Source organism: Rutidosis leptorrhynchoides, chromosome 4 (genome assembly GCF_046630445.1).
Source record: "Rutidosis leptorrhynchoides isolate AG116_Rl617_1_P2 chromosome 4, CSIRO_AGI_Rlap_v1, whole genome shotgun sequence".
NCBI lineage: Eukaryota > Viridiplantae > Streptophyta > Magnoliopsida > Asterales > Asteraceae > Rutidosis > Rutidosis leptorrhynchoides.
Window position 1 is genome coordinate 568,668,806 of NC_092336.1, and position 21,591 is coordinate 568,690,396.

Sequence of the window (21,591 nt, forward strand, 5' to 3'; positions counted from 1 at the left end):
AATATTAAAAATAAATACAAGACTTAAATTAAAGCGTAAAGTAAATAACGATAATGAAATTGCGAATAATAAAAGTGCGATAAAATAAACTTGCGATAATTAAAAAGTACGATAATTAAAAGTGCAATTAAATACAATAACAATAAATAAAAATGCGATAATTAGAAGTGCAATTAAATATAAAATAAAGGAAATTAAATATGAAATAAAAGAATTATGCTTATTTAAACTTCCGTAATCATGATGCTTGACGTGTTGATTTTAGTTTTATGCCCATGGGTTAATTGTCCTTTGTCCTGGATTATTTAATATGTCCGTCTGGTTTTTGTCCATAACAGTCCATCAGTCATAAATATAAAGTGCGAGTGTCCTCGTCAAATTATTCTTATACCCGAAGTTAAATATTCCAACTAATTGGGGACTTAAACTGTAACAAGATTTTAATACTTTGTTTAATAATTACACCAGGATGTCGACTGAGTGTAACCCAAGGTTTTAATATTTTGTTATCAATTATACCAAGTGTCCTTGTACATAATTTCACCCATGTTTTAATTATTCTAGTGGCTATTAATCCATTCCCGTGTCCGGTTAAATGAACGATTATTCGTACATATAAATACCCCGCTCATCGTGTCCGATCGAGTGTATATGGTAATTTATAGGGACGCCCAATTGTAAATCTTTATATTAACATTAACAAACTATCATTTAGTTAAACAAATATAAAGCCCATTAATAGCCCATAGTCTAATTTCCACAAGTGTCGTTCTTTTGTCCAAACCCCAATTATGGTACAAAGCCCAATTACCCAATTTTAGTAATTAGCCCAACATCATGATTACTTCGGATTAAATAAGCATAATAATAACTTAGCTACGAGACATTAAATTAAAAAGGTTGAACATAACTTACAATGATTAAAAATAGCGTAGCGTTACACGGACAGAATTTCGACTTACACCCTTACAACATTCGCTAACATACCCTTATTATTAGAATTATAATTAAAATTAAAATTAAAATATAAATTATAAATATAAATATTACGATATAGATAGAGAGATGGATATATGTTTTTTTTCTTTTGCGATCAGAATTCGTTTGCTTTTATAGGGACTTTCAGAATTTGGGTCTCCGCGACTCGCGGCCCTTTTTGCCTTCAAACTCCGCGAGTCGCGGAGTTTGTAAATACAGCTCACAAACTTTGGAGTCTTTCTTGCCGACGGATTTTTATTATTTATATAATATATAAATAATTATAAGAATTATTTAAATATTATATTATATTTACGTGCATAGTTGACTTGTAATTTTTAGTCCGTTGCGTCGAGCGTTGAGAGTTGACTCTGGTCCCGGTTCCGGATTTTCGAACGTCCTTGCGTACAATTTAATATCTTGTACTTTGCGTTTTGAATCTTGTACTCTTGTAATTTCGAGACGTTTCTTATCAATAATTGGAACCTCTTTGATTGTATTTTGTACTTTTGAGCTTTTTGGTCGTTTGCGTCTTCAATTCGTCGAATCTGTCTTTTGTCTTCACCTTTTATTATTTAAACGAATATCACTTTTAAATAGAACAGTTGCAACTAAAAGCTTGTCTTTCTTGAGGAATAATGCTATGAAATATATGTTCGTTTTTAGCATTATCAATAGTGTTTGACCTTGTAATGATCCTGTTGTTGATGTACCGTACACGGTGATTTTGTACGGGGCGTCACAGTTGGTATCAGAGCATTGGTTATAGGGAATTAGGTTGCATTAGTGAGTCTAGACCGACCCGAGTAGGATTCACTAATAGGACTAATCTACAACTTTCTCGTTTACTTGTTACTGCTTACTACTGCTGCATGTTACTGCTTACTTATACTGCCATATGATCTGCTGTATGCTACTGCTTACTCTTACTGCTATGTGAACTCGCTGTATGCTATTGCTTATCCTCGCTACTGCATACTACTATCTGCTTTCGATTGCATGTTACTTCTGTTTAGTACTGTTAATACTGCCATGCTATATACTGTTGTAGATGATCTAGGTTGCTGTAGTGCCTGATTACGTGCTTGTTTCATGTCTGCTATTCGCTGTACCGACTTGGAAAACTTACCTTTACTAGTTCAGATGTTTTTCTGAACCCTTTTCCCACACGTCTAACCCTAAGGATTGGTATTGTAATCCACCTGTTACTATCGTTCCACCGTTCTGGAGATCGAAACGATTCTTCACGCAATCTAGGAGGAGTACCCCTCGGATTACACGCCCACTAAAGTTGATCCTCAGAGGAGGAGATATTGGAGGATTTTTCGGAGTAACCGCACCCCGAGCTCACTCTAAATAGCCACGTACGACATGTGAACATTCGAAGGTTGTTCAGTTCCCGCAAGATGGCTCGTATCTCGTACGTTTTCATGACCGTCACTTATCTCTTTCGTTCTTCACCACTACTCGACGATCTGACGACATTTCTGGATTTAGTACCCTAACACTCTTAGGCATTGGGGAAGTCGGGAGGACATCTCCTTTCACAAGGTCAGAGTGCCTTCTACTGATGCTCAGCCATACCCGAAGACTTGGGAGTCACCTCAAGACATAACATATTACTACTTGCTACACGTACAACTCAACACGAGACCCAGCTTGAATTTCTAGAAAGGAACCTAACGACGTTACCTGAACCTGAACATTTTGAAGAAAATTTGGGACATTTAGGCATTGGTGCATGACCTACGGAACTTACGCACCCACACCGAGAAACCGTGAGATTAATTATGTAGATTTTGTTTTGAGATAGCATAGATAAAGCACCGTTGGATGAAATTGATTAGAACTGGAAGTGATCACGTTACATTGACCACATGGAGTGATATTGGAATGAACGTACGATTTAGTACAATATAATGACGCCAGGCCAGCGTAATTATATTGAAGTGATTCATGCAGAAGTCCCAATGTTACTACATAAGGAATATGAAGCGATTCAAAGGAAATTTTGGTAGGAACCACTTGAGTATACGCATTATGGTCTGATAAAGGCAGGAATAACCACTTAGTCTAGATACTGTACGAGAAGGGCCTGGACTTCAGAATTGGTAACCCGAAAATTTGTTATAGATATAGACACCCTGGATACTTAAGGAAAAAGTTCTCAAATATGAAAAACTTTGGACTCACATACGATTGAGCAATCGTTATCTCAGCTATGGAGACTTGCATGGATCCTGATTTTAGTTAGGGTACGTTTCTTCACAACGATTTATCATCTCGGAATTGTTTAATACTAGAGTGATAGAAACCTTATATCTAAGAATCCTAGTGTGATGACTAATAAGCCATTAACAAGCATGAGAGTTAAGTATTCTATAGGACAAGCTAATGGTAAGTTGGCAGAGATAGAGGAGTAATTTAAGATAGTACCTTAAAAATTAACAGGTGGGTCATTTGGAGATGACCTCATGCCGACGAAACTTGGAAGTTTTATAGTAGTAGTTGGAAAGGATTAGTTACCTACGCACAAGCAGATGTTATTTGAGAAGGTTGATGGAATTTTTCGCGATAGTATAATAAGATTTAGTTGGAATGGACTTTAGGATTAACCTAATACTCATCAAGTTAGGAAGCTTTGATGAAATAGTTGGAACAGATTGGCTTTCAAGGATGAAAGCGTAAGTTATTTATAGTAAGAATATTAATCGTATACCTCGCGAGAATGGTGAGCCAGAAGCCATCTGGGTTACTTCAACAACCCGAGATCCCACAATGGAAATGGGAAGGGATGACGATGGATTTCATCCTGAAGACTACCAAAAACAATAGGCAGTTATGACACCATCTGGGTTATCGTTGACCGCCTCACCAAATCTGCTCACTTTCTAGCCATGAAAGGAACTGATACAATGGACAAACCTGCACAATGATACATAAAGGAAAATGTATCCCGTCACTTGCAATTCAAATTCTATCTTAAGGACTGGCCAGGAATCTTATTTGATACTCATTCTTACGCGACTCTAAATCCTAACTTACTCCGAGAGATTTCATATTTGATGATAATCGTACCATCATCCTTCTTACGTCAATATTAGTAGTACCAGTTCGAAATTTCTAAAATCAATGGGTAGTTAATTCCCATCCTCATACTCTCCCACTCGTATCTCACTTATAAGCAACAACTTCACACTTAAGAATTTTTGGTCAAAGGACTTATGTCCTACTAAAAGTCATCAACCACATTTAAATTCAATAGTTTTTATTACCTCAAATGTCACCCGAAATTTTCAAAAATCTTTTACTCGATCTTTTCCCAACTTGTAATCTCCGAAATATGAAAAAAAATTTGCCAAAATTTTACACACACTATTTTACTGTGCGATCCTCACAAAGTTTTATAAAAATTTATTTTATTGCCATTCATACAAATTTTAGAAATCGTATATGTTAAATAATTACTTATTTTGACTAGTAACACATGAAATTTTACTTTCACTTTTACAAATCAAAGCTTTTATTCAAAAGATATTTTACCTTAAATGGTACGTGTTGCACATAACCCTAGTTTGCTAAGAACTTCGTTTCTTTTCTTACATTGTCACCTTAAACGATTTTTATAAAATTTTCGTTACTTGTCAATATAAAATTTTTCGTTGCTTATTCGTATCCAAGTCTTCATGGAGACTTTACAACCATCGAAACCGAGAGATTCATGGGTGTGTATGTGATGAAGGCACTTACTACCACGTCATGCAGAGCCTTCGGGCATCCATCAACACTTAAACCATTCAAAATTACTGCGTTACCCTAGGGATCTTATCCTTCACACCTGTCAGAGCGATGCTCTATCTTACATAACTCAAAGTCCTGACCTATTCCAAGGAAATTCTCATCTAGCGATATTAACATCATTAGTATTCCGAATTTAATATTAACCATAACCTGTGTGGCATTCTGCAAAGTCAAGAAGCGATTAACTTCTCATCCTCACGCTTTATCCTTCGTACCTCACTTTTTAGCAACGGCTTCACACGTGAACATTTTTGCCCAAAGACTTATGTTATCAAAACTACATTTAATTCATTAGTTTTCATTACCTAGTAACATGTCAACCGATGATTCAAAGATTTTTCACTAGACCTTTTTCAACTCATAACCTCTGAAATACGAAAAACTATATTTATCAAAATATTTTGATTTTACACATTTGTTATTTGTGCGGTCCGCACGAGATTATGGACAAATGAAAGTAATAAAATTTTTCATTCACTTACGCGATTTATAAAATCATATATGTATATATATAATTAAGTTAACAAATTTACCCTTACTTATTTTGGTCAATACCTACTAAGTTATACCTTCAAATTATTTAACAATCGCTCCTTTAATGAGTTGTTTAACTTAAGTCAAATAGTTTTATGCAAAATGATACACGTTGTACATATTTCTAAATTTACTAAGAACTTCGTTCCGTTTATGTTGTCACATCAAACGTTTAAAGGTTTTTCAAAACTTCCTTGGTTGATTTTAAAGGTTTTCGTATTAAGCTACACCATGTATGGATCACACTTCTTCTCGCCCTCCGTTAGGGATGAAGCTTACTATTAAAATCCTTGTTAAAAACGCTTGAGCCACTTTGGGTGGCAGATTTTTAAAAAAAAAATTTGTTAAGAAGTCTTTGCGCTCATGAAATGTTCCTCTTAAGGTTAGACTTGGCAAAAACGCGAGCCGATAAATCAGTCTTCTGATGTACACTCAGTGTTTACCCGATTGTAGGAAAGGAACTAGTTAGGTTTCTACTCTCAATATTTCACGGCTAATCGCAACACCCTTGTAAACGTCATCTCTAGGATTCATTATGTTGAGGTACAAGAAATCATTGTTGGAGACTCTCTTAACTTAGAGTAAACCGTTCTTTATGACCTAGGGTTTACGTATCTTCTCATCCGCGCATCCCCTTAAGTATAAGGATAAATTCAGAACAAACCGATCGGAGAGTTCACTCTCGTTCGAGAACCACACCTTTCGTGCGATTTTCTTTCGGAAATGTAGTATAAAATACTTTAAGAATCTACGAATCTTGTTATCCTTTTGGAAGGGACTGCTTAAAACATCTGTATCACGGATATGGTTACCCTACATATTCCTTCCTTCATTGGTCACAACTATATGTTGTTCTAGATTAATGTTAAACCTAACTTCAACATGTAACTGAATGGATAAAGTTACATTATGGAACGGTGCTTTCTTTCCATCCAAGGATGAGTTCACATGCGGTATATTGTGATCGCCCTATTTTCCATTCTATCTGTCAGCTTGGTACTACAACATAAGCGCTCAATGTTTTAGATGAGTTTGGTAACTTTCATGATGTATTCCATGCATCCAGCTTACTGAAGATGCCTGTAAGGCTAAAAAAGTCATCTTTCCTTTTGTGGGTATATATTCAGATGACGTACTCATGTTAGCCAGAAACGAAATCAATTTGTTGATCTCTTAGGACAAGAGACTTAATCAATGGCATATACCTATTCTTACCTTTATACGCTAAAGTACCTTTCAAGGTAAATAGCTCACTTTTGAGCTCACGAATCGTTCGGAACTTCGATACGCTCCATATTATTCAAATACTGTACCATTTTTAGTCACTCCTTAAATTTCGGGACGAAATTTCCATTAACAGGTGGGTAATGTAACGACCCGACTTTTTCGACTTGCTTTTATGCTTTGTATTTTAGCGAAACTGCGTTTTTATGCGTAATGTGTTACTTTATACTCTGGAAACTTGATATACGTGGTTTACTTCCATTTATATGTTAAAACGTGTCTTAGAGTACGTAGGATACTTAATTTGTTCAACGGAAGCCTTTATAACCGTTAGCGTTAATTGACGTTTCGATTAAACCGCGAACTGCGCGCACGTTTGACTTTTGTCGTAATCGGAATATTATGACTGCGAAATATTAATTATTATTTTATAATAATAATTACCTGGGTCTTTGGATGCTTAATTTTATTTATTTAATTGCAAGAGCCCAATAGTTAGTCTTGTTGGACTTTCTACCTTATTGGACCTTAGCCCACCCTACACTAGCTAGTGGCCCAATTAATTAGCCCAAGTATTATTACTAGTGACCCATAATAAATAAAATAAATAAAATAAATTAATTAATGAGTCATACTAGCATTTGGATAAGGATTATCCATACTGTTACATGGGATTCTAGCATAAATACATGCTTTAGACAACCACTAACCAAAAAGCAAAATGGTGTCTCTTCCCATCCCCCTCAAAACCTACGGCCACTAGGGCCTCCACCTCATCAATCCTTGTCAAAACTTTGCTTATAAATACTAGCCATTTACCTCTCATTCAACACTTGCTCTCATTTGGGTTTCACACACATTTGCTCTCTTCTTTCCTTCCTTTCTAGTATTACTTGTAAGTTTCTTTCTCTTCTTCTTTTCCTTCCAATTTCGTGTATCATCATCATCCTTTCATGGAGATCAAGTTCTTTTAACTTTGATCTTGATTATATCTTGTTGATTCAAGCATGAATCCTCAAGAACATTGCAGATTCAAGCTTTCTAGCTTTGAATCTTCACCAACTTTGTAGATCTACTTCTTTTATGCTTTAATCTTGTTATTTTATGATATAGATTTAAACTTTTGTTTGTTATCTTCATATATCTTAAAGATCCAAGCTTTATGCTTCAAGATCTTCAAGAACAACCAAGATGCAAGCTTTCTAGCTTGAATCTTCATATCTTGTTGTTGGATCTAAGTTTTCTAGCTTATGATCTTGTTGTTTTGTTATAAATATCAAAACTTGTGTTTATGGTCTTCATGAAACTTAAAGATCCAAGCTTTATGCTTCAAGATCTTCAAGAACACTAAAGGTTCAAGCATTCTAGCTTTGTGACCTTATAAATTGTGTGAAAGGGATCCAAGCTCTCTAGCTTAGGGTTCCATCACTTCATTTGACTTAGATCATGTTCATACTTGTTTGATTGATGTAAAGTTTGTAACTTTGTTGTAAATAGGACTTGTAATTGTGTTCAGACTAAGGATATGATGTAACCTTGGTTCATCATCCATCTAAGACTCTTAAATGAGTTGTGTTACCACTTGGTCTTAACATATTGTGTATTGATGGTAGAATCTTGGTCAAAAGTGATGCTAAACCATTAACGAGTTGTACACTTGAAGCTACAAGCATCAAGGATGAGAACCGTGATGAGCATCAAGCACCAAGAACCCCACCGGAGCACTTGTCCACTGATTTTTGTATCTGATAATACCACCTGGGCTACATGAAAGTTGATTTTCAGTTAGTTCGGTTCGAGTAGATGATTTTCTGTTTAGGCCTCGTCTTAATCCGAGTTACGGTTTAGGATTTATGGCCCTCCGAGAGTCACTACACCCTATTAACGTTGTGCTAAAATTTCTGACCTACTCGCACTTAAACCGTTACCACGGTCGAACGAAGACGAGTTCGGTTCTGGAAATTGGTCAGTGGTTAGGGTACTCATATACGGAGCCATAGCCACTGACTATGCATCTTTTCGATTTACGTAGAGGTCGTACCATCTGACCGAAGTCAGCCTATTGTTTCGATCTCTATTCTTGTCGAACTTACTTAGCTTTTATGATGATGAACGATGATGATGATGACACTTAACCTTATTTTATGCACTATTAGAAATTATAAAGACAACCTACTGACCTAGTAACCTTTGATTTAGGTTGACGACCTTTCAGACCGACTTACTACTTGCGTACTTTCATTACCGACTTTACCGCTTTTATCACTGTGAGTTATAGCATCCCTTTCTTACTTTAATTATTTTGGGACTGAGAATACATGCGCTCTTTACGTTTTATATACTAGGCACGAGTACTTAAACTTTATATGTGTGTGGGTTATACAACGGCATAAACATTCCCTTTAGCACGGTAACGTTTAGTCATTGGTCTTTGAACCGGTGAACGCGAATCTTAGATATGGATCCATAGGGTTTGACATCCCCACTCGGGCTAGTCGCGCTAGCATTTAACGAGTGTTTAATACTTCGTGAACATACGCACTCGCCAAGTGTACTTTCAGGGGGTTATAAACGTTAAGTCTAGTTACCGGGTGCCAACGGTTATACATATACTTTATCATACTGATTTGAATTACTGATTTGAAACGCTTGTTTGAAGCACTGAAATCTCGTGGCCTACATTACATTACTGAATACAACCAAACTATAGCTCACCAACATTCGTGTTGACTTTTTAAGCGTGTATTTCTCAGGTGCCTAGAGGTTTATTGCTTCCGCTGTTAGACTTAATGTCATGCTGTTATTGAATTGCTGTTAAGGACCTGCTGTATTAGTTATCCGCTGCATTACTTAGAGATGTCTCAAGCATGGAACTTTTACTTTGCATTCGCAACTTATGTTATTTTCAAAACAATAGCTTTGTAATGACCTTAGTATCATGTACTCATGTTAATGTTTCCTATTCATCTTTTGTAAAACATTATCTGTTCATGAATGCAAAACTGGTTTTCAAACAGCATATTGAAAGGACCCGTTCATATACATTATAAACGATTCACAATAGTTGATTACATTGCGAGGTATTTGACCTCTATATGATACATTTTACAAACATTGCATCCGTTTTTAAAAGACAATCTTTCTTTACATCGAAAATTGACATGTATGCATACCATTTCATAATATCCAAACTATAAATGACCTAATCTGTCATTTACTTAATAATAATCTTTAATGAACTTCAACGACTCGAATGCAACGTCTTTTGAAATATGTCATGAATGACTCCAAGTAATATCTTTAAAATGAGCTAATGCACAGCGGAAGATCTCTTTCAAACCTGAGAATAAACATGCTTTCAAGTGTCAACCAAAAGGTTGGTGAGTTCATTAGTTTATCATAATCATTTATTTCCATCATTTTAATAGACCACAAGAATTTCATTTCCAGTTCTCATAAATATACGTCCCATGCATAGAGACAAAAATAATCATTCAAATGGTGAACACCTGGTAACCGACATTAACAATATGCATATAAGAATATCCCCTATCATTCCGGGATCCTCCTTCGGACATGATATAAATTTCGAAGTACTAAAGCATCCGGTACTTTGGATGGGGTTTGTTAGGCCCAATAGATCTATCTTTAGGATTCGCGTCAATTAGGGTGTCTGTTCCCTAATTCTTAGATTACCAGACTTTAATAAAAAGGGGCATATTCGATTTCGATAATTCAACCATAGAATGTAGTTTCAATTACTTGTGTCTATTTCGTCAAACATTTATAAAAGCGCATGTATTCTCAGTCCCAAAAATATAAAGGGTAAAAAGGCAAATGAAACTCACCATACTGTATTTTGTAGTAAAAATACATATAACATCATTGAACAAGTGTAAGGTTGGCCTTGGATTCACGAACCTAAATTATTTATATATAATTATGTATTTGTCAATATTTGTCTAATACATTAAGTTAAGTCATAGTGTACCACAATCCTAATGCTCGAGTCTAGTATGCAAAGGTCGACAAAAATTAGTTTAACTCCAAATGATTTCAAAACTTTATAAATGTTTTATTATATAATTTAAATATCGTCGTTTTATATTTTTAAAATATATATTTTTTTTTTAAAGATTTAATAAAGTAAATAATATAATTCGTTTATAAATAAAATTTTATATTAAAATATACTTTTATATATCTTAAGTAATAAAACTTATAAAGTTCATTTAATATCATAAAAATACTGCGATAGATTCTATTAAGGTAGTTATATAATTTGTATTACATTTCTAGTTAATAATATAGTATTGATAATAATAATAAGTAACAGTCGTGTTATTTTGGAATAATAACAATTTGATAAAAAAATTAAGACAACGATATTAACGACGATAATAATCATTTTTACGAAATTTTAATTGACTATAACTTTTAATCCGTCCATCAAATCTATTTGGCATCTAAAGGAAAAGTTCTTAATTTTTTTCTAGCTTTTTAAGGACATGCAAATCTTATATCTTCCTTCAACTATAATATAACAACCTTTAAGATTCGGCATAACTTATCTAAGGGCACTATCAAATTTACAAGCATGCATAATCCTATTTTCTCGAGCACTAGTCAGGGATACACTATTAGTATGTAAAAATTAAATTAGGAGTACTCACGTATCAATATTGAGGTTCAATATTGTAGGAAAGGTACGTAGACGCAATGGAGGTGACAAACACTAGTTTAACCTCACAAGCATACCCATGAACAATACCCATCACCTCCATAACCATAACTCATAATTTCCATAGCTCTATCCAGCTCATAAAACCCGTTTTGAAATAACTCGCCCATGACCTCGTCGTAGTATTTTATGTATGATAATACTAATAATAATAATAATAATAACACTAACAATAATAATAATAAATATAATTATAGAGAGAGTGTGAGAGATAGATAGTTAGAAAACAATTATGATCGATCCTATATATATAGATTTATAAATAATATAATAATATAATATAATATTAAAAAAAATTAAAAACATGTTGCATAGTGAGCCGCCACCAAAATATGTCGGCACAAGATTACACGTTTCGTGTAGATAGGTACACGATTCGTGTATGGTGTCTTCATGAAAGTTGTAGATTTTTGAGTTACGGTCGTTTGGACACCGGAATCACCCTTTTTCGAGTCAGTATGATTTAGTTATGATTTTTCTCGTGCAAGTGCGCAGGTTTAGTGATTTCCAACATTTTAACTTTCAATCTTGTGATGAAATGTTGTAGTCTTTTGGTGCTCATTAGAAATCTTTATTTTATATTTATTTTTATTTTTATATCATTGAAAATCCATAAAAATATTTTATAATCAAATTCTATTATATCGAAAAAAAATGTGTTTGTACTAAATTGAATAAATATAATTTAGTTTTCCAGAATTAGTTATATTCAAAATCATTCTTTAAAAGGTTTCATCTATATCGTAAAACGTCTTCAATATTAAGAAAACTAAATAATTAACCTACCAAGTGACACAAGTCAATCATTGCAAGGTACGCTTTTGATAATTAAACGAGACTCTCCGCTAACCTCTGTCTAATCCTCAATAATAACACTTTTGTTCTTACATGGAATCACTTTACTAAATATTCCGAATACCGTTAAAAGTAAGAGTTTTCTAATTCAAGTGGACCTCATAACAAAGACTCGTAATTATAATTCAATGTACCTGATAAATCAATCACTTGATATTATCTTTTAATCTCATTGATAAACTTACATCGAACAAATACGTTCAAGTAAAGTATTATTCACTAACTACTGTGATAGCATTTCTATGTTCATAAAATAGATCTCGTAGCTTATATTCATATCAACTAATTCGTTCAATGCTTTCAAGTCACATAATAATCTCATAATCTATTTTTGTATCACCAAGCTCTTAAATGTTTTATCAATATTTCTTAGCTTAAAAAAAAAATACACATATGTACATACACATACATTTCTATTTACACATTTTTGTTCGTGAATCGTCAGACATGGTCAAAGGGTAATTGATTACATGAATATAGTTTTCAAACTTTTCGAGACTCAACATTACAGATTTTGCTTATCGTGTCGGATACATATAAAGATTAAAGTTTAAATTTGATCGGAAATTTCCGGGTCACTACAGTACCTACCCGTTAAAAGAAATTTCGTCCCGAAATTTGATAGAGGTCGTCATAGCTAATAGTAAGAATGTTATTATGACGAATATAAGCTGATACATAGAGTTTTATCATGATTAAGAAGTACGGATAAAATAATTCGATTTCTCGAAGCGTATGAGTGAAGCTATCGTAAAAGAGCGAAATGAGTAAATGTAGATTTGTTTTAACTGATGACGTAGCTATGATTGATTTCCGGAATTTAAGGGATTTAAAGAAAATTTTCGTAATAAGATTTGGTTCTTCGGCGACTTAGGAAATCAGGATCTTCTTTGAGTAAATGTAATAATCTGTTCCGATTGCTCTGTCGGATATTTTTCTATAAATCCACCCTCTTTGTTTCCTTACAACTCACACCTTCTATTCTTTCTCCTCAGTTCATACTTTAAAACATTCGTCAATATGCTCCATCCCATTTTGATCCTTGATATACTCTTAATTTTTACATCTGTCATCCTTCTCTTTCATCTACCACCGGAAGATTTTATTTACTTCTACTATTATCTTGGGGTTATAGTGTTATTAATTTTTCCGTGCCTTTACGTGGCAATACGTATTGATATGCACGGTTTGTAGCTTCAGGGTGGTTGTTGAGTTTTATATCTTCCCTTATATTTCGATGCCCCTGCATCTGTCTTCTATAATCATTGTCACCCATAATTAATATTCTCTTTTATTTGCTGCGGTTTATGCTCCAATTTCTAGTTTGGAGCTTCATTCTTTCGTTTCCTCTTCCCGTCCTCGAGTCAAGCGAGTAATGGTCCAGAATTTGCAGTTATGAATTTCGGAATGAACATAGTTAATGTTCTAAGAAGGAAATCTTAATGATGCGATTTTGACTTGTCAAATTACCAGAATATCCTGTAAAAGATCGAATCATCAAGAAATATTTTCTCGCTATGTTTAAGGATTAGATCGAATGTAAGAGTCGTGTAAATGGCACATGATGATGGTGCTGTGAATCATCACATCCCATTAGAAACTTAACATGACCTACTGTAATATAATGACGTTGATCAAGTGTCATTATATTATATTAACTCATGTATCAGTTCCCAACACTACTTCAAAAACATTCATATTCGAATTTTTCAGTATTTAGAAACTAACACAGTTTCTTTTTATGTTGCAGATATTACAGAGAGATAATTGATTTCAAATGAGAATACTTATGAAAATATCCTCAGAATTATCAAGGATATTTATAATGAAAGATACTATGATATCTTAGAATATTCAAGATATGATGATGATGAATAATATTTGTCTGTGGAGATTTAGAATAAGAAATAAGGTGTTCGCTAACGAGTTCAGCAGGCACTGAATCATTTGGATCCTTTGAAGGCAGATTCAGTCTCTGTGATTTGTCCATGGCTTCCTTCATACTTTGCTCAATCCATTTTTCAGTACCAAATCCTTTCTTTTTCTGAGCTTTACCAACTCACTATCTTTTATCATCAAACTTTTGACCGTTTAAACCATCTACCATTTTTATGTTTCCTCTGCATTTAATGCAATAATATCTGAATCTCTGGTTATCAATCTGAGGTGGGTTCAGAAGAATCGTGTTTTAGATGATTAAACGCTGGTGGTAATATGGTGGAATATGAAAGGTTCCCCAGTAATAATGACGAAAGGGCAACGTATCTATCAGGGTTATAATAAGACTGGTTCGACTGAAAAAAATCGAAGTTGACTTGCTGGATCCGTGACAAAATTGGCTACTTTGAAAAGGAATCGAAATGTTGTTCTTGCTAGAAGAATTCGACGCAGGTACATGTTAGATTATGACTTTGGTTTCGAGAGTTTTTCAGGTACAAAACTTCGGGTAACGTGTGGTTGGATCATCATCTCAATTATTTATTATTTGAAGTGTCTTCTAGAATTTCAGAGGGTTTTGATTGCAGATTGTCATAGTCAATATCTAAATGATGAAATCGTCCTAAATCCCGAATGATTTCTCATATCCATCTTGTGTGTTACGATTAAAAGTGATGTGCTATCACAGTTTTGAAGTCAAAGTATAGCTTTGAAAAATATAAGGATCTAAGAGTGATGATTTTGGTTGTATCTCGAGTTGAATTCTGAAATTCCCAAAATCAGAATATGTAATTAGATTCGAATGAGTATGATTGTTTTGATTTCTATAGAAGAATGTATATTGGTTTAGTTGATGATTATTGAATCAGAATTGAAGAATGTAACATATTAATTGTGATTTTATATATCTCTCGGGTATTACCTACCCGTTAAAAAAAATTTCACAAATAATATTTTGAACAAGAATTCTCATTACAATCTTTATGAAAATATATGTGGGTATATTTTCTTCAGATGTAGTACAGATTCAATGAGTTAATATCATACTAAGCTCATTTGATTTTCGGATTGAATTAGAAATGAATTTTCTCTAAAACATTAGAGATTACATAAACTTTGCGGAGTATTTCACTAATGTAATCAATGCTTCAATATTTATATGTATTTCCTTAGTGAATCATGCTGATGCTCATGGAACTCTTGCTAACTTCGCAAGATACGAATATTGTTTTCCCGTAAATTTCGGGTATATCAAAGATGAAAGTGTATAATCAAACATGTTATTGAATGATACACTTGATTTATTATGAAATAAAATTCATTGAGTTGAAGCAGAGATTGTAGTTAACAATGATTAAATTGTTAACGAAAAATGTACATCATAGCAAATTAGTAATATGAATTAACCAGATAGTTAAGTTCCATACATAATAGCTTAGTACAGAAAGATTTATTATGGTAAAAATTTTTTTTTTATAGAATATACATATAAATTCTTCGGAGGAACTGAGTTAATACTTCATAACTCGTTGATACAATATACTTGTTATTAATTTGTAATGGTTTCCACAGTGATTCTTGAATTGGCGAAACTTGTGAGGTTAGAGGTGCTGACGATTCTAACAATGTTGACAGCATTGACTGTGTTGGTGAGGCTATTGGTACTGCTGATGATGTTGGTAAAACAAGTCTAGCTTGTACCTTACGCACCAGTCTTGTTAGGGTTTCGGTTCTTCTCTCTATCATCTCTGTCCACTCATCTGGTTTACGGTTAAGGCTGAGATAGATAATCTCTAAAACTTTAGAGATTACCTAATCACCACAGAATGTTTCTCCGATGAAGTTATGAATCAATACTTCATCGTTTGTTGTTGTTGGTACTCCTTGGTATCTTTGGTGCGTGTGACGTTGATATCCGATATACAGATTGGGATATTGAGGTGTGTGATGCGGATGTGATTGTTGGTGGTGGTAATGATCCTGTTGATGTTAATAATGGTGGTTGATGTTGATGTCGGTGATGCTGCTGGTGCTTTTAGTATTGAGACTTGCGATGTGGATGTTACTGGCGGTACTGGTTACGCTGCTGGTGCTGCTGATGGTGTTTGTAACCTTCGCACCGTATTCTCCAAAGCCACTACCCGAGCGCGAAGCTCGTTAACTTCTTCTATTACACCGGGGTGATCGTCGGTTCGGACGAGCGGATAAATATAATCAAGAATTTGGTGTAGTATATAATCGTGACGAGATACTCTGGAGATGAGAGAGAAAATGGTTTCTCGAACAGGTTCGCCGGTAAGTGCTTCAGGTTCATTGTCAATAGGGCAATTTGGTGGATGGAAAGGATCACCTTCTTCTTGTCTCCAATAATTGAGGAGGCTACGAACCCATCCCCATTTCATCCAGAATAGGTGATGACTGATTGGTTGATCTATTCCGGTCATACTGCTTTCGGAGCTGGAATGAGACTCCATATCGGAATAGCTGTCGTAATCTGAGGAATTCGAACTGGTTGAGGGATCCATCTCGTATGATCAAGGGAATGAATTTTTGATATGAAATAGATTATAGGAGTTAGATTTGATATCTTTCTATACATAATTTACATATGTATATATAATACCAAAATCCCATAAATTACGGAGAATCTTTGAAAAATGTCAGTCAAAGTTCACAGTATCAGATATGCTAAGATAAGAATTCGTCTATACACTATTATGCAATAAATGCAGGAAAGCGCGTCTAGACTTAAAAATGATAAGCAGGTAATTTTCGACACGAAATGATAAGCAAAACTTTTGACATGCAGACACGGTCGAAGTCCAGACTCACTAATGTATCCTAACGACTTATCAGTTAGACACACTAATGCAGACCTGGTTCGCTAAGACCACCGCTCTGATACCAACTGAAAGTACCCGTTCATATACATTATAAACGATTCACAATAGTTGATTACATTGCGAGGTATTTGACCTCTATATGATACATTTTACAAACATTGCATCCGTTTTTAAAAGACAATCTTTCTTTACATCGAAAATTGACATGTATGCATACCATTTCATAATATCCAAACTATAAATGACCTAATCTGTCATTTACTTAATAATAATCTTTAATGAACTTCAACGACTCGAATGCAACGTCTTTTGAAATATGTCATGAATGACTCCAAGTAATATCTTTAAAATGAGCTAATGCACAGCGGAAGATCTCTTTCAAACCTGAGAATAAACATGCTTTCAAGTGTCAACCAAAAGGTTGGTGAGTTCATTAGTTTATCATAATCATTTATTTCCATCATTTTAATAGACCACAAGAATTTCATTTCCAGTTCTCATAAATATACGTCCCATGCATAGAGACAAAAATAATCATTCAAATGGTGAACACCTGGTAACCGACATTAACAATATGCATATAAGAATATCCCCTATCATTCCGGGATCCTCCTTCGGACATGATATAAATTTCGAAGTACTAAAGCATCCGGTACTTTGGATGGGGTTTGTTAGGCCCAATAGATCTATCTTTAGGATTCGCGTCAATTAGGGTGTCTGTTCCCTAATTCTTAGATTACCAGACTTTAATAAAAAGGGGCATATTCGATTTCGATAATTCAACCATAGAATGTAGTTTCAATTACTTGTGTCTATTTCGTCAAACATTTATAAAAGCGCATGTATTCTCAGTCCCAAAAATATAAAGGGTAAAAAGGCAAATGAAACTCACCATACTGTATTTTGTAGTAAAAATACATATAACATCATTGAACAAGTGTAAGGTTGGCCTTGGATTCACGAACCTAAATTATTTATATATAATTATGTATTTGTCAATATTTGTCTAATACATTAAGTTAAGTCATAGTGTACCACAATCCTAATGCTCGAGTCTAGTATGCAAAGGTCGACAAAAATTAGTTTAACTCCAAATGATTTCAAAACTTTATAAATGTTTTATTATATAATTTAAATATCGTCGTTTTATATTTTTAAAATATATATATTTTTTTTAAAGATTTAATAAAGTAAATAATATAATTCGTTTATAAATAAAATTTTATATTAAAATATACTTTTATATATCTTAAGTAATAAAACTTATAAAGTTCATTTAATATCATAAAAATACTGCGATAGATTCTATTAAGGTAGTTATATAATTTGTATTACATTTCTAGTTAATAATATAGTATTGATAATAATAATAAGTAACAGTCGTGTTATTTTGGAATAATAACAATTTGATAAAAAAATTAAGACAACGATATTAACGACGATAATAATCATTTTTACGAAATTTTAATTGACTATAACTTTTAATCCGTCCATCAAATCTATTTGGCATCTAAAGGAAAAGTTCTTAATTTTTTTCTAGCTTTTTAAGGACATGCAAATCTTATATCTTCCTTCAACTATAATATAACAACCTTTAAGATTCGGCATAACTTATCTAAGGGCACTGTCAAATTTACAAGCATGCATAATCCTATTTTCTCGAGCACTAGTCAGGGATACACTATTAGTATGTAAAAATTAAATTAGGAGTACTCACGTATCAATATTGAGGTTCAATATTGTAGGAAAGGTACGTAGACGCAATGGAGGTGACAAACACTAGTTTAACCTCACAAGCATACCCATGAACAATACCCATCACCTCCATAACCATAACTCATAATTTCCATAGCTCTATCCCGCTCATAAAACCCGTTTTGAAATAACTCGCCCATGACCTCGTCGTAGTATTTTATGTATGATAATACTAATAATATTAATAATAATAACACTAACAATAATAATAATAAATATAATTATAGAGAGAGTGTGAGAGATAGATAGTTAGAAAACAATTATGATCGATCCTATATATATAGATTTATAAATAATATAATAATATAATATAATATTAAAAAAAATTAAAAACATGTTGCATAGTGAGCCGCCACCAAAATATGTCGGCACAAGATTACACGTTTCGTGTAGATAGGTACACGATTCGTGTATGGTGTCTTCATGAAAGTTGTAGATTTTTGAGTTACGGTCGTTTGGACACCGGAATCACCCTTTTTCGAGTCAGTATGATTTAGTTATGATTTTTCTCGTGCAAGTGCGCAGGTTTAGTGATTTCCAACATTTTAACTTTCAATCTTGTGATGAAATGTTGTAGTCTTTTGGTGCTCATTAGAAATCTTTATTTTATATTTATTTTTATTTTTATATCATTGAAAATCCATAAAAATATTTTATAATCAAATTCTATTATATCGAAAAAAAATGTGTTTGTACTAAATTGAATAAATATAATTTAGTTTTCCAGAATTAGTTATATTCAAAATCATTCTTTAAAAGGTTTCATCTATATCGTAAAACGTCTTCAATATTAAGAAAACTAAATAATTAACCTACCAAGTGACACAAGTCAATCATTGCAAGGTACGCTTTTGATAATTAAACGAGACTCTCCGCTAACCTCTGTCTAATCCTCAATAATAACACTTTTGTTCTTACATGGAATCACTTTACTAAATATTCCGAATACCGTTAAAAGTAAGAGTTTTCTAATTCAAGTGGACCTCATAACAAAGACTCGTAATTATAATTCAATGTACCTGATAAATCAATCACTTGATATTATCTTTTAATCTCATTGATAAACTTACATCGAACAAATACGTTCAAGTAAAGTATTATTCACTAACTACTGTGATAGCATTTCTATGTTCATAAAATAGATCTCGTAGCTTATATTCATATCAACTAATTCGTTCAATGCTTTCAAGTCACATAATAATCTCATAATCTATTTTTGTATCACCAAGCTCTTAAATGTTTTATCAATATTTCTTAGCTTAAAAAAAAATACACATATGTACATACACATACATTTCTATTTACACATTTTTGTTCGTGAATCGTCAGACATGGTCAAAGGGTAATTGATTACATGAATATAGTTTTCAAACTTTTCGAGACTCAACATTACAGATTTTGCTTATCGTGTCGGATACATATAAAGATTAAAGTTTAAATTTGATCGGAAATTTCCGGGTCACTACACATATAGTGTTTGACCTTGTAATGATCCCGTTGTTGATGTACCGTACACGGTGATTTTGTACGGGGCTTCACAAATAGGGCGATAGTCATTCAAACACAAGCGGTCGGTTTTTTTAGGAACAAGTGTAATGAAAGATGCATTACAACCCCTCGAAAACTCACCATTCTCCCAAAAAGAATTGATTGCTGTCGTAAGGTCTTTTTGAACCGTGCTCCAAAACTTCTTATAAAATCTCAAATTAAACCCGTCCGGACCGGGGGCTTTGGAGCTACCGCAATCTCTAACCGCTTCCCAAATCTCCGCTTCACTAAACTGCATTTCGAGAGCCTCTGATTCTGCCACTGTTAACCGATCAGCAGCAAGCCCTGCACTATTGGGCCAGTCCGGAAGTTTTGGCCTGCTACTGTTTTTAGTCCCGAAGATGTTCTGAAAGTGACAGAAAACAGCATCTTTTACCTCACTTGGATTTTCACTCCAAACTCCATTTATATTAAGCCTGCGTAGGTTACATTTGTTGTATTTCCTACGAATGGTGGAGTGGAAATACTTCGAATTCTCGTCTCCTTCTAAAACCCAACGAATTCGTGCTTTTTGTTTCAACATATTTGATTTCACATTTTCTTTCTCAATCCATTTTCTCCTGCAATCTAACCACTCCGCACGCTCAATATCAGTAAGAGAAGTTGATTCCGCTTTAATTTCCCAATCAGCTGCCTTCTTTTTAAATATATTAATTTCACTATCAAGTCCTCCGAACGTACTAATACTCCATGTTTTCAACGCCCACTTGACGTTTTTGAGTCTATCCCTGAAAATGCAATCTTTTCTTGCACCCCTAATAGGTTTATTCCAAGCCTCTTGAATAATACGGTCTACGCCGTCATTTTTGAGCCATACATCAAATACCTTAAAAGGTTTAGGACCATAATCAATGATTTTGTCTCGGAGAATAAGTGGGCAATGATCTGATAACCTTCTGTCTAAGGCAATAATAGAAAGATCATCCCAAATATGAATGAATTTGTCCGAAGCAAGAAATCTATCAAGCTTGCTCAACTTAATACCATCATCACTTATCCATGTGAATTTCTTTCCACTAATCGGGATCTCAACTAGGCTATTACGTAAAATGAAATCATTAAAACGATTCGCTCGCCTTTGGTGGAATTGACAATTTAACCTATCAGCACGCTCCCTAACCTCATTAAAATCCCCGCATAACAACCACGCCGAATCAACACTCAACATAAGATTATCCAAGGATTCCCACATAATTTTCTTACCATTGTCGTCGTGAGGCCCATACACATTAACAATCACAGACTCTTGACCTGAAGGTTTCCATTTACCATGGATTGCCAAAAAGAAGTCGTTTCCAACCGCATCGATAATCTCAAAACAACCGGTGTCCCAAATTAATAACATCCCACCCGAATTCCCCACAGCTTCTTTTT